Consider the following 14,881-nt stretch of genomic DNA (forward strand, 5'->3'; position numbering starts at 1 on the left):
AGTCCACAATAATTTTATAGGACAGTGCCCTGATAATCTGGGGCTGACGATGGTGCAGTAATTTTGCTGTTTTGCTGACGATTCCGAATACATAGAAGCACATGTGAGCTTGCCATGAATTTACTTTTTTTAGCAACTATAGCAGTACTCCGTTACTTTAAAAAAGAAGTGTCGATACCGGTATTTCGATAATTGTCACTAAAGCAACGAGTATCGGTATATCGCGGTACCATATTTCGCTAACGGGTACAACACAGCCCCCAAGGAAGTATTCAGAGTCTGACACACTTTCAGATGGTGATGGCCGGCCTACAATCGATTTTGAAACATGATCACTGTGCAACGGGGAGTATAATGGAAGCGCGCGTAATATATTTTTCGTAATTTTTCGAAGCTGTAATGCGACCGCGCGCGTCGATGGCCAGTGACTGCACATTTACGATAGGGTTGGTGTGTTCTGCTAGTTTCAACTTGTCCCTGAGCATTAACATAGTTGTTCTAAACCACCTTGTGGGGCACCTCTTAGAATATGCGTTTATGCTTGAGAACTGATAGAAAACATACGAGAGTGCGGCCCGTGGACCCCACTCACTCTGAAGGTCTTCTGCTGGGGAGTATAATGGAAGCGCGCGTAATATATTTTTCGTAATTTTTCGAAGCTGTAATGCGACCGCGCGCGTCGATGGCCAGTGACTGCACATTTACGATAGGGTTGGTGTGTTCTGCTAGTTTCAACTTGTCCCTGAGCATTAACATAGTTGTTCTAAACCACCTTGTGGGGCACCTCTTAGAATATGCGTTTATGCTTGAGAACTGATAGAAAACATACGAGAGTGCGGCCCGTGGACCCCACTCACTCTGAAGGTCGTCTGCTCCCGCAGGTGCACTAGCTTGCGCAAAAGCAGACGATTCCTGTATGTTATCACGGACTTCCCCGCAGGGCGACGTTGCCGATCTTATTGTTGCCAACACAAATCGCGTCATGCTCTGCAATCTTTATCAATTTAATTCGGTTATTTAATAACCTTGACATGCTTTGTCGGGCAAATTTGCAGTATTCCATTTTCAACAATGAGCAGTCGAATGGTACACTTCTTAAAAGGGGCAGGGGTACTAGACCGTCCCTTTCACGGGACAATGTTCCCCTCAATGCGCGTAATGAACGAGCTGTAGAACCGGCTGCTGCTTATGCGTCACTCTTTGACGGGCTGTGAAATTCAGAACGGGTGTTTGACTTGCGTCTTGCCGTATATGGTGGGGCAAAACAGACACGTTGTCTTTCTCGTACTCTCCATGCCCATATTGTTCTGTATCATCAAGATGAAATTCAGAAACCCTTTGACGGTCACTTCCACGTACAGAAGACCGGTTCTGAGCGCGCAGTGTTGCTGATGTTGTGTGTCTGTGTTCTCTTCCGTCCTGTTACATTATCCATCAAGTCCGCTACATTAGGCAGCGGCGATTGCTAAGGCTAACACACCGGTCCCCGGGGCTCTCTCGGAAGCAATTAGTCGCCGCATTCAGGACGCGGTGGTCATGTCCGAAAGGTTGCAGGATATGCCTGTCATTCTCCTGCAATAACCAGAGCTACCTCTTCTGCGTAAAACGACTGGCTCACTGATATGGTGTCTGACGAAATTCGGATTCAGAGAGAGCGCCATCAGATCCTCGTATCATGCGAGAGAATTCTCCGAGCTTTCGCAAGTGGCCGTACGGGCAACGGTAGCGGCAAATTTGGTTCTGTTAATGTCGCGCAGAGCAGAATAAATGTTCCCTCAAGCACGCTTGAATACCGTGTAAGGTATAATATATTTTTTTAAAAAAAGGTAAGAAAACCCATGAAAGTAGACGCAATCACTTTTCGAATTACTTGTACATAAGACATCATTCGTGTTGCAATACATGAAAGTAGTTTTTGATTCCGCAACTGTTCGTGTATGAAGCAAGGGACGCCTGTACGAAACGTACACGGCAGATCACAATTTCATTTTTTATTGTCCTCTGGAGCTATACCGGCTGTTAAATCCACGGGCTAAATAATTCGCGGACGGATGCACCAATCTACGAACTCTCTTCCTCACAAGTATCTGTCCCATTCTGCGCACCGTGTGAATAAGTAGAGGAGCTCATTAGTTAAATAAATACAAATCCACCCCCCTCAAAAAAAAGAAAAAAAAAGAAAGAAACATAGCTTATAAAGCAGGGCCTTGTCGGCATTAAAATAGGTGCTACGCCTTTCGGGACATTCAGTGCCGCTGAAGCAGGTCATCTGTTGCAGTAATTAATTTGTTTCGGTTCACATATTATTGTCGCGGATGGTCGCAGTGAAGCGCAAAAGGAGGCTCTTCCACTTCGTACACCAATGAATTAGTCCTTATGAGCTTCACCGCGACGAGACGCGACAAAATAAATGCGTCCGAAACGTAACCGTAACAACCGAAACGTAAAGCGAAACAAATTAATTAGAGCAACAAATGACCTGCTTCGGTGGCAGATTTTTTCTCTAAAAGTTGTGAGTGCCCCCTACTCATTCAGACGGCGCACAGCCACGTAAAAAAATGTTCGCGAAATATTTATCCGGGGGATTTATCCCGGGGTTTTGTTACAATACCCTGAACGAACATTTCGTCCTTGTCTTCTAGACCCGACGCGCGACGCGTCCTGTGAGACGATACAGGGTACGTATGCTCGTTTGCTTCATGTCTACCACCAAACCATGGAACTATGTGTGACAAACTGTTCGAGATAATCTGCTTCAAACATACGACACGGAAGAATCCGCCGTTCTCCATGCTCGTTCTCCGTGCTTCTTGCGTACTGCATGGAGTCGCTGCTACTGGACCGCTCAAATTCTCGCTCTCGTTGGTCTCTGTTCCTAGCTAATGCAGACTGAGAAATAACTCGCGCCTTGTCTGCACAGAGGGCACCCCTTCCACTTGCGCTCCAACATGCTCTTTCACTCTTAAAAATGAACTTCAATGGACCTAAAAGTAAGGAAAAATGGGCTACCATGTTGGGGAAGAAGCCCCGCATAATTTACGCTGGCGAAATACGTCCATCTCTTGGCGTTATGACGACGGAAATATGTCGGCAAGCGGCAAAACGACATGTAAACAAAGTCACATGACCTCAAAGTGACGTTTCCTACGACGTGCGACCAGGACAAGAATGCAGTTTTCCCAAAAGCGCCCGCTTGAGGGTAGTTACAACAATGGCGGGTTTGCGTCAAACCCTGTGGTTACGCCCATTGGCCGTGTTGCACCTAGACGCAATTGGGCCTCGTTCATGCCCACACTACTTCGTTTGTCGATCTCTTCCGCAAACTGACTACGCCAAAGACTATGTCAATAAGCCGTTCCGCAAATTATTGTGATTTTGCTACCGTCTTTGTCGTAATACAAACACGGCGACATGCAGTATCTCGGCGGCCGCGCTTCACGAAATAGCCGCACAGTGGCTTCCTTTGTTCTACATTGATTCAACCGTATTGGCAATTACTTCGGTGTACCGCGAAGATAAACTAGAAGACACAATTACAGTGACCTCCTCTAAGGCCGTAACATGTTGAACATGAGAGAACTGATGTTCTGAGGCTGGAACAACATAGAAAGGACAAATCCATCGTTACATGTTGTGCGTCTGAACTCAAGAAAAAAATAAAATAAAACGTCAATCCTTGTGATTGTCTGTTGAGGCTGGGATAACCCGTGTTTCCTTTATGGCTTCAGTTACTGTTCCCTGAATTCTGTTTCAGTTTTTTGTAATAACAAATAGAGATCCTGGAAGCCGCAAGAACAAATTTCCAAAATTGTGATATTCTATTTGACCGATATAAAACTGTATCCACGCTTGTATGCGACACGCATCGAGGAGAATATCGTGCGAGTATGGAAGGCCAACAAAACCAGAGAGCGGCTCATTCATGGCGGACGGTGTGACACTGATGTTGTTCTACTTACGACGCATGCTCTGTTTTTCATGAGCTTACAACTGCACATTTGTGTGCCGGTTTGTGCGGTGCCACATACCGCTTCAATGTACACTGACCGCAACACTTTTCCTTCAGCGAAGCACGTGGATGCTGCTACCACGACAAATGAGGGTAAGTACGCTAGATTGCTTCTCTCGCAAAACGGTGTGAGCATACGAGGAAAGCACTATTTTTTTTTTTTTCAGTTGTCGCCAGAGACAGGAAGTAAAAAGCGTGGTAAGCAGGACTTCATTCCACTGGGGTCAGGAGCTGAGTTTTGCCGTATAACACACCCTCAGTGTCTCATAAGCAGGGTTGTTAAAGTTACTTGTCAAAAGTAACTAAGTTACAGTTACAGATACTCGGCTTCGAAAGTAATTAAGTTACAGACAGAAAAAAATACTGAGATACAGTTATAAATACTTTGGAAAAGTATCCGACTACGGGTGGAGTTACTTTTTGCAATTCTGTACGCAGACCATATCTTTCGCCTTTGGCTCATGATAGGTGTCACTCTAGAGCCACAGAGAAAACTCTTCTTGGGTAATCGTACATAATTGCAGGCAAAACATTGAAAGGAACGTCTAAACTGGGGGTAACCGAGACAGGGACAGGTGAGACGCTCAGAAACTTCGTCTTATGCTCACAGCGGAGACACTTCAGCTCAAGATTCCCGTTCTCCTTCGTTCTGATGACTTTAAAGTGCTCTCGATATTGTGGCCACGGTACCTCTGACAGAACGGAGGCACCTTTGCTCGGGCTACTCGCAGTTACAGCCTCACAGACGGCGTCCGCGCCCGAGGTGGCGTCGGCGCCTTCAAACTCGGCCATTCTCTTCACTACCGCTCAGAATCTCACTTGCGAGTGCGAGGGCGTGAGCACGTGCAGGAAGGGCGAGGAGGAGTGGAGCTCGTGCCTGGTGTCGGCTTGGGAGCCTCGACGAGTTCCTGCTGCTTCTCATGCGCATGGAGGATCCCTAGTGTCGGCGCACCCTTTGCACCACCTCCTTCTCGGCGACGGTGTTGCGTCGTTTTTACTCAAAAAATACTCAAAAAGACAGATAAAAGTTATTGAAAAAGTAATGAAGTTACAGTTAGAAGTACGTGTTTGAAAATGTATCTAATATTAGCTCAAGATACATAAAAAGTATCTAAGTACGCGCACTCAGATACTTTTACTCAGTTACTTAACAACCCTGCTTACAAATGTCACAAAAAGGCGTGCGTCTCCCATTTTCAACAAGTCAGCGGAGAGAAGGATGTCACTCGGATTTGTAGTTGGCTAGGAGTGTGTTATTTGGTGGTGTTCATTTTTATGAGTGAAGGGTAAGGTGGTGCAAGGCGAGACAAATTTGCGATCGAACGCGAAATTTTAATTTTCCTAACTAGACATGGACACGTTCTGAGTGGTCTAGAACTTCTGACCTGCAAAAGCAGAACCGACGAAGCGGTCTAAAATACGCACACAACAAGAAATTCAATGTAAATAAACAATACAATGTCAATATCAATACACTGTCAATACAATACAATACAATGCCATTGTCATTGCCATTGTGTCATCTCCCCCAAACCTCGGGGGAAGATGAGACACGCCCTGGTAACCCAAGCAGTTAAGCCCGTGGGCCCCTACACAACCTTTCCTGATGAACAACCTCACGTGATGTGCAATAAAAGCATACAGTACCCGGTGCTATTTTGCCCCGCCGTCCTTTGCAAACAAGACACTGCCAGTCTGTGTCGCTGGTCGGTCGCTTCTGTGTGGCACTCCTGCTTTGCGCAAGATGTATTTGAAAACAGGAAAATCTTCTGGAAAATGCCGAGTCAATATGATAAAAAAAAAAAAGAAATCGTTTAGGAGCAAGCAAAAAGCCACCTAATAGTTGACTTAACCGTCTCTGAATTGCATTAAATTTAATTTGCATTCAATTAAAATAACGCTAAATGGTCCCGTGTTGCCTGTTGCGTATTATCGGATGCCTAAATTTTTCTGTTCGACACAGAATAACCCATATTCTGCATATATCTAGATAAATGTAAATGTACTACATTCGTGTAAGTGGCCGGGGCCCATCCGAGTAAAATGATGTCACGCGGACCTGCTCTGGCCTTGGCGGTATAACTTTTGCCCACTTTTCCCCCCTTATACTTCCGAAAATCTTACTCTGTACGTTCTGCTCTGTTCTTTCAGGATCTGGCTTTTGATACTGCTTTTAATCAGCGCAGGAGTAATTTGTGAGTATTTACTAGAGGCCCAGTAAGAATCTGTCCACTTACACTCGGTTTTTGATTTCTTGAGAGGAACTTGCTGTGCGTCTCATATACTTTGTGCGACTACTAGCTATGCGGCCACTACTAGTTGTACAAGCTATGCGGCGCATTGTCGGTAGAAAAAAGGCCCGTTGTCGACCATTTTGAAGAGGTGTCCCCACTATATCCCGTGTAATCACACGGTGTCGGTGGTGTGTCTACACGGGGTGATGTGAAACCAGTGTCGGTTTCTCCAAGACGGGCTAAAAAAGTGCAGTCTTGCAAATTCCTGGCGTTCGGCGTGCCACCTGAACATGCGACACTGCTACGCCAATCGAACACTAACTCCTCTGGACCTGGCAAAACAAGTGGCCACGCATTTTCAACCACCCGTAGTGCCCATATATCAGTGTATTTACCATACAGGGTGTTTCATTTAAATCCCTGGTCTGAATAATCCGCGAACGGGTGCGACAGTTCAACTCTGTACCGCCTACAGGCTGCGTACTGTCGGAATGAGTGCCATGAGTGCTCAATAATTAATACAAAATTTAAACTCGTGAAAAAACAGGGCTCCATTTGGCACTTTTTCTTTTATTTTCTTCCTGTCTTCTTATTATTCTGTTATTCTTTCCTGTCTTCTTTTATCTTCTTCCTGCATATTGCTGATGTGATGTGATGTTCAAGCAAGACGACCTGATGTTCAAGCAAGGAGGCCACTGGCTTTAAGTTCCCATAAGCCCTTGCGTGCCACAGGTGGCGCCTGCGATCCCAATGAAGGCTTCTGAGGGATCTCAGGCGGTTGCTATTTTGTGGTCTATTTTTGAAGCATGATGTGGGCAAGCTAACGCTTGTCCCATCCTACAGTTGGCGATACAAGACGACCTTGTTGACAGGACAACACGACAGGTTGCTCTGAGTCTGCAACTTGAACATCGTTATGGCTACCCGATACCAGCTACACCATTTCTACGCAGTTGGTTGTGCTGTGGACATACAATACAACCGCAACCTTTATAATCAACATGCTAGCTTGACACTGCTGGCAGCGAATCATGAACACACTGGTGTAACATAAGCAAAAATAAGGCAGACCGCTGTTCCATCTTGTACATTTCCACATCTTGTATATTCAACGTGCTGAACATGTTAGCATGCAAAAGCTGACAATGAACCAAGATATGAGCCAGTATAGGATCATGAACACACCGGTGTGATCCATGCAAAAACAAGGTAGGCGAACAAGTTGCAAACCACCTGCCACAAGAGCACAAGCTCACACACACAGGCTCTTACGCATTTGTCAAAGTTACATCTTTTATACTAACATGTTGGACATGTTCGTGTCTTCCCAATTCGCCTATTCCCATTTCTGCTAATGCGTTTTAGCGGATTATCTCGCAATCCCATAAGAGGTTCACCAACTTCCAACTAGAGGGTGTCCCATTTGGCCCATTTGGCATTATGCTGAGTCACTTGCACATCGCCCACTGATCAGTGTCACGTGATGAAAGGTGGTGGTCCACTGGAGTGATGCCAAAAGCCACTTTCGCATCTTCACATAACTTTACAACCTCACTGGCTCTATCCAAGCATAGTATTGCGTGTAATACATTTTTTGCACTTCCTGAAAAGTAAATGCAAGAAATTTTGTCGGAAAGTCAAACTTGATTACGCATCCGCAACTTGCCGCCCTTTGCTGGTGTTATTCAAGTGTGCTGTCAAAAGACACTTTACCTGTTTCAGGTAAACCTCTTGCAGGTTTGCCTGTTATAGTTTGTTTCTGCGTGCTTAATTCATGCGGTCTGCTACAGGTCACGTGCACAGGGACCACGCCACGACCATTTGGTTGGTCACGGTGTATCGTTGGCCATGCCCGTCGTATTCCCTCCTCTCAAGTTTTCTTTATTTTTCTGAAGTTACCAAAAACCCAAAAACCTGAGAGAACTGATGTTCTGAGGCTGGAACAACATAGAAGGGAGAAATACATACAAAACCTCAAATTGCTTAAGAAATTAACGATGAAAGATGAAAGTCACTGAAAAGGTTAGCCACCTGTAGGACTTGAACCTACAGGGCTAACCTTTACAGTGACTTTCATATTTCACCCAAAAACCTGTCTCTTTTCCTTTTCATTCCAAGTCCAATTCCTTGAGTCCTCACGAGACCCAGTGTCCCTGCTAGTGATTCTCCAAAGTGGTAGCAGGACCCTTTCCGTGTCCAGTCTATATGGAAACTTATCCCTTTTTTAAGTTGAATCTATTATATCTATTATATTCTCGATAATTATTTATTTGGTTTTATTAGTGGTATTGCAGACGCTTTCGTTTGCAAATGTAAAGGGACCTTGTTTCGTACAAGGTAAGGTCGTCGTCGGACGACCCCATTCATTTCTTGCACACGTCACTGTAGGAGCGGGGCATGTAAATAGCGGCCACTTGTCGATAGTACCGTTTCGCCTTATGAAAGTGCACCCGCAGCCCTCTTTTTGCCTAACGCACTCATCCCTCCCGCATCCTTAGTCCGATAATACGGATTAGGCGAAATGGAAATAGGCGAAATGGCATGTAACCGACATGTTACCACTCAACCCCTGACACCGAATTCAAATGTGAGCTAGTATGGGCTCATCACTGACGTGACATGAGCGGTTCCTGTCTTACGTTGAGAAACGTTCAAGAAACGTAACTTGAGGAATGCACATAAATAAATACATCAATGATGATAAGGCCTTATTCTACGCAGAGGCATGATCTTTGATGCGTACTTATGGGATGGCATTGAAAGGGACTTTTTCAACGTAGATCAGCCTGTCCTTGATTTTCACATTTGCTGCAGGTGCAATGACATGGAAGGAATGCCTTCGCTTATCACTTTGACAACCTCCTGCCACTTGTTCGAATGGATACTGAGAGTAGCTGCCTTCAGAAGGGTATCCTAGTCGCGATGCTTACGACCAAGTGCCCAAGCCCTGAAATTTTGCATGGTGTACCATTGCACACACATGTTTGCATGCAAACAAAAAACTGTGCAACAAAGGTACACCTTTACAGCCTGTGTACGTGACGGTAGGGCGAATTGTGCGGACAACACATCGCCTATTCCCTTAGACAAAGATATCCCCATTCTATAGACAATAGTGTAAGTTGAGAATCTCATGCCGGTTATCGTTCGATCCAGCCGCTGTATCAAAGAAACGAAGCGCAGCAGACACTGTTCCCGACGTGCGCAAAAATCGGGGAAGAGCGCATGTTTTGTGATGCAGCGTCATCCGGCGTCGTCACTGTCTACAGCCATAGAGTATATGTGCTCGTAAGCCTCTTGCGGCGAGCGGTGGCTACAGACACACCTGCAACGTTTGTACAATTTAGAATTCAGAAGCGGTGTCACGATCAGGATCAGGAAACGCATAAAAGTGCGCATTTGTCGATGGGTTAATCATTCATTTCCACTGGCTGGCCATCGTTGTTGTGGCCATCGTTAAGGTCATCGACGTCTCCTAATTCAATCGGCCTGATCTTCACCGCTCAGTGATATGGACCTGTCACTACCGCCAAATTCGCTGTCAGACATTGCGACGTGGCCATGGCAACTTCCAATCGCAAACAACACTTTCGTTATTCGGTCGCCCCAACCTTCCACCGTGGTCACCGTATAACGATGTCAATCCCGTCGTTGCATGAGAGGGAGTTAATCGAGCTGCAGCTTCCAGCGTCTGCTATTACGGCATATTTCTCTACATTTTTCGAAAACCACGTCGTTGTTTTGGATGCAACTTTCGCGACTATGTTCCTGTAGCACCCGTGATATAGCTTCCGCTAAGTTTCGGAATCAGTCGATCTGTGCGAGACCATCCCTCAACTGGAACATCCTTTATAGCACGCTCGTAGCCAGTCATCCGGGGGCGGGGGGTTGTAGCCATTTTCGTGGCTTCTTTGTGCAGGGAAACCCTGTTGCACGGTCCCAGCAAGCTCAACGCAGCCTATAGTGTGGAATGCGTTGTATTGATTCCACGAATAATTTTTTCACTCTTTCAGTCTTGATCATTGTTCGGGATGAGCGTGCACTGATCAACAGTAGGTATTATTTACTACAGGGACCCGATAACGCTCGGAATGTTCGCCGAAGAACACGTAGTGAATCACGAGCCGAAGTGATGCGCAGTTAACGCGCGTTATGGAATAACATGTTGAAGATGAGGCCCCAGGGCGTTCGTTTCTTTCTTCCTCCCTTAAAGCTGTGAAGGGTACACGGAGGGAGTGTTCGGCGGCATCAGAGGGATCGAGATCCTTTCGAAGAGAGCGTAAAACTACAACATTGCAATTCGCCTTCACTTTCAAAATCTGGGAGAAAAGCGCAGATTGCCTCCTGTTCCGCTTGCGCCCCTATTCAAACAATTTTTTTTAGGTATTTCGTCGTAGAGTAGTGACATATTCTCTCCGTAAGGATGTCCTCCTGACAGCAAGTAATACGTGAAAACGAGCACACTGTAGCTTTGCCTCTATGCGTAAGCTAATGTCTTGCTAGAGGTTACTAATGACCTTCTCATCGACTTCTCTGAGCTGCCAAAGATTTGCAGCCGAGTGCAACTGCCAAAACCGGGGTTGCTGGTAACATTCCGAACTTGTTGCTTGCACTGTTTGCAAGTAATTCGTAGCGATCTATATTTATTGCTCTGCTTTTGGGATGACTTTATTTGGGCACTTTTGCATTAATGCATTATGCCTTAATTGATTAATACTTAAGGGGTGTACATCATACACCTGTTTTCAACCAGCCCTCACGATGTCATTCTGTATTACTGGCCAGTGTTCCCGTATTGTCAATCTACATCGACGAATTCTTCACGAGACTGGTTGCGAATGATGTCAGACAACCAATGAAAAACGAACGCTTTGTGGGCGAGACTTCTCTTAGTATAGATGCATGATGATGAGGTGATGAAGATATCGGTGCTCTGCTCGCGGAAAGACACTATAACTGCTTTGGGGAGTTTGTTGGACGTGTGCGCAGTATTTCGCGTTCAGCGCGTTTGCTGTGAAACCGGGTGTTATTTTGTCACCAAACCAGAAGCGGTGAAAACTGCATGTTTACAATTCAGAGAGCAACACTGAAGCTTCAGTTGAATAGCATGCCACTGAGTCTCGCATTAGGCCCTTTCTCTAACACATCTAATATGTCTGCAATCATTTTACAAGTCGTTGTCGTTCATCCACCTGCTTGAGCTCCTCTAGCCCCAGTGACTTTTGAATAAGTGCAGAATAGTAGAACCTAAATAGCGTGTTGTCGAATGAGTGAACTGCTATCCCCGCCTCCTATATGTGTAGTGTCATGTGTGCGTATGTCACACATATTGAAGTAGTGTATGGCAATTTCATATTACTGCGTGTTACAACCTGAAGTCTTCGAGGTAAGAATAGGGTAAATATTAAACATGTGCTATAAATTCCGGAAGACCTTCCTGTCTGCTAAATTCGGAAGCAGGTTCATTTACTCGAACTAGCTATGTACCGATTTAGCACAAACAGTGATGCAACTGCATTTCCTGCCAAACAGGTTAGTGTGCACCCTACAAACGTCTCAGCGAGGTCAATTTCACCCAAAAGAGGCGTCCCTCAATTCGGGTTGCCAATTCGAGGAAGAATCCGTTCAGCCGTTAAACATTAGGATAAATGCAAACCGCAAAGTTCTACTGCTGATGTAACGCCTTGTTAGTCGACAGCAGGCAAACGCACGAACCGTATGTGAAACAAGGGAAAGGGTGTAGGGTTCTCCATGAACCTTATGTATTTCCTGGCTGTTGCTCTTCTTCGATGCATTTGTGCATCTTTTTTACGTGTGATAATTCCTAAAATGTATTCGTTCTTTCTTTAGCCCCGGCAAGTACAGGCAAGTACACCTGATGTCAATCTCGTTGTATTCAGGGGCGTCAGATGTGGTCTGCTTTATAGCATTTATATGATAAGGCTACATGCCGCGTTTGGAGTTAGTGCCGTGTTAGTGACTTATACGATCGCGTGTTGACGTAAACTCCCGATAGCACCTTGGGGCACTATCGCGAAGACGTCGCGAAAAGTCTTCTGAAATGGGTTTCTTTAGTGCGCTTCATTGCGAGCTTAGCAAGTAAGTGCACTGGCCATCGTTGCAACAAGCCTTAAACAATGTTCATCTCTACCTTTCGCGACTTCGAATGGACCTTTCGCCCGAAAAGTGCGTAGAGTTCCCTTTCCCTATCCATAATTTCACTCTTTGGGTGGGTGCAAAAAAATTCGAGCCTCTGCGTTCCCATCACTTCCTTGGTGTAGCACTGGACTCGAACCTGCACTGGGCTCGCCACATTAAGCACCTTGAAACGAAAGTTCAGCGATGGCTTCGTGGAATACAAGATCTTTCTGGCTTGGGCTGGAACTGTGATCAACGCTCACTTCTAGCCGTTCACGCGGCTTTGGTGAGGGCGACTGTGCTTTACAGCCTCCCTCTCTTGCACAGAGTGTCTACAACATCATTAAATATCCTTCGGACCCTATTCGCCCGAAGCCTTCGTCGCTGCCTTTGAGTTCCAAGAATGGCTGAAACAAGCAAGCCCTACCTGAAGCTGGTGAACTCCCGGTGGAGGTCCTCCATGAGCGGGAAACGGCTCGACAATTCCTACGTTTGCGTGCGCACATACCCCGTCACCCACTCTTCAGGAAAATTTGATACCGTCCTGAAAGTGATTTCCATCGCGTCGCGCAGAGGACACGCTAGGCTCTCAGTGATTTCATATCTAAGGACGTCACATCGTCGACCGCACACTGGTCCCTGCCTGTGCCACCCACCTTAGCACGTCTTCCGGACCTCCGGGACCGCAGAGACAAGGTTCCCCCTCAAGTCCTTCGAGCCCAGCTTATATACTGTCGCATAGACGCAAAGCTTTCTACCTCTGCCGCCGCATACACCGATGGCGCATCTAAAATGGCAAGTCCGCGTCGGCGTTCGTCGCCCCATCCGAAGCCGTAGTTGACGGTTGTCGCCTTTCGCATGAACCCTCATCCACAGCTGTGGAACTTTATGCCACACTCTTCTTTCTGCAGCACATCGTTCAATTTACCGCACGGAATTGGGTGGTATTCACTGACTCAACATCTGCCCTGCAAGCAATTGAAAATTCTGGCATCCGAGGTTCCTCCGCACCGTTGGTTATGGATGTGTTAATGGCTTACAAACTCGTCTACGAGGCAGGGCACAGGCTCGTTCTCCATGGGTTCCAGTTCATTGCAGTGTCGAAGGCAATGAACAGGCTGACAGTACCGCTGAAGCAGCTCTCTCGTCTCGGACACAGCCGCGGACTGCTGAGAGGAGATCGCCGGTCCGTGCTTCGTCGCCTCGTGACTCCTCTGGCTACTCCCCAGCGGACCGCTGACATCCCCCCCCCCGCCATGCTGAGCAGAGTTGATCCAGCGCTCGCTTTCCGCATGTCTGCACATATCCCTCGTCAAGATGACACATTAGTTCATGAAATGTTGAACATGAGAGTGGCTTTCATCTTTGATCATCGAATGTGCCTCGATGTGGCCTTCACAGCACCGCTTGAGATAAGTTGCCTCTCCCCACGGCAAGCACTGCGCTGCTGTTGAAGATCTAGAGCACATTTTTCTCCATTCCCCACTCTACCAACCTTCCCGAACCTACCATAACGAGCTCGACTCCTGCCCCCTCTCTCTCACGAAATTGCTTGGTCCTGGCCACATCCAGCGCTCTAACGCTCTGCCCTCAAGGCTCTTCCCTAAGAAACATTGTCATGCCTGAGATATCGGACGGTTATCACACCGGGACTGGCAGGACGTCCACGGGAGGGCGAAATTGGTCCTCTGGGTACCTCCCCCCCCCCCCAATTGGTTAAAATGGGACTCTCACATGTCCGTACGATAAATTTTTGGTTGTTCCTAGGAGGTCATCAAGGACCGATGTAGGAGAGTGTGATGACACAGCAGAGACATAGTCTAGCATCGTTTTATTTTACCTCATTTCCTTTCATCAGAAACCATAACGTGGTGCGTTGCTACCTATACGGCAATGCTTTTCCCGCGAGATATGTAGCCGGAAGAATAGTAACAGTCGTCGTAATGTGGCTCGATTCTATCGTTAAAAGGTTTCCAGTGCAGTAGTAGAGAACATAACGCTTCTAGCAGCTTCAAAAGTTTTGCGAACGTCTGTCTTATGTCCATCCCCAGACGAGGAACAGGGAACCGTTAGAGAACCATATGTGATTGTCATATGGCATCATACGTATTGTTCACACAACAGCCTCTCGAGTCGCTCAAGGAATAGAATGGACACGCGATTGTACCCAGTAATGGTCGTGCATTGCGAGGAATTAGCTGCGTAATGCGGTCTGGGTGGGCGGGCTTGCGGTGACATGTTGTTGTTGAACATGGGTTTAGGAGCCAAGTCAAGAGCTGCTTGCGGGCCCGACTCCAAGGAAGCAAAGTTGTTAGTGTAGTGTATTGTCAATTGCTAGTTGCCCGCAACTTTCGACCGAAGGTTAAGTTCATAATTTTGAAAAGTTGCAGCAAACTGCTAGATATACTTGCCAGTGCACATTTGAGGCCGATGCGATCGGTTTGTTTGTCATCAACGCAACTTAAAGACAATCACAATTTCGACCAGATAAAATCACCGG

General features: G+C 46.5%; 1 long non-coding RNA gene across 2 annotated transcripts in view; it reads left to right on the forward strand.

The window, feature by feature from the left end:
- Window positions 1-6,190, forward strand: part of LOC135377085 (uncharacterized) — a 51,446-nt gene extending 45,256 nt beyond the window's left edge. The window contains exons 5-6 of one of the 2 annotated variants that reach the window (XR_010418017.1): window positions 2,643-2,678; window positions 6,161-6,190. This is a non-coding gene — a long non-coding RNA (uncharacterized LOC135377085). Of the gene's footprint in view, window positions 1-2,642; window positions 2,679-4,066; window positions 4,105-6,160 lie in introns of those variants that run through there. The other variant, XR_010418016.1, reaches the window with a different exon arrangement.
- Window positions 6,191-14,881: the final 8,691 nt, after the last annotated feature.

Source organism: Ornithodoros turicata, chromosome 1, assembly GCF_037126465.1.
Source record: "Ornithodoros turicata isolate Travis chromosome 1, ASM3712646v1, whole genome shotgun sequence".
NCBI classification, from domain to species: domain Eukaryota; kingdom Metazoa; phylum Arthropoda; class Arachnida; order Ixodida; family Argasidae; genus Ornithodoros; species Ornithodoros turicata.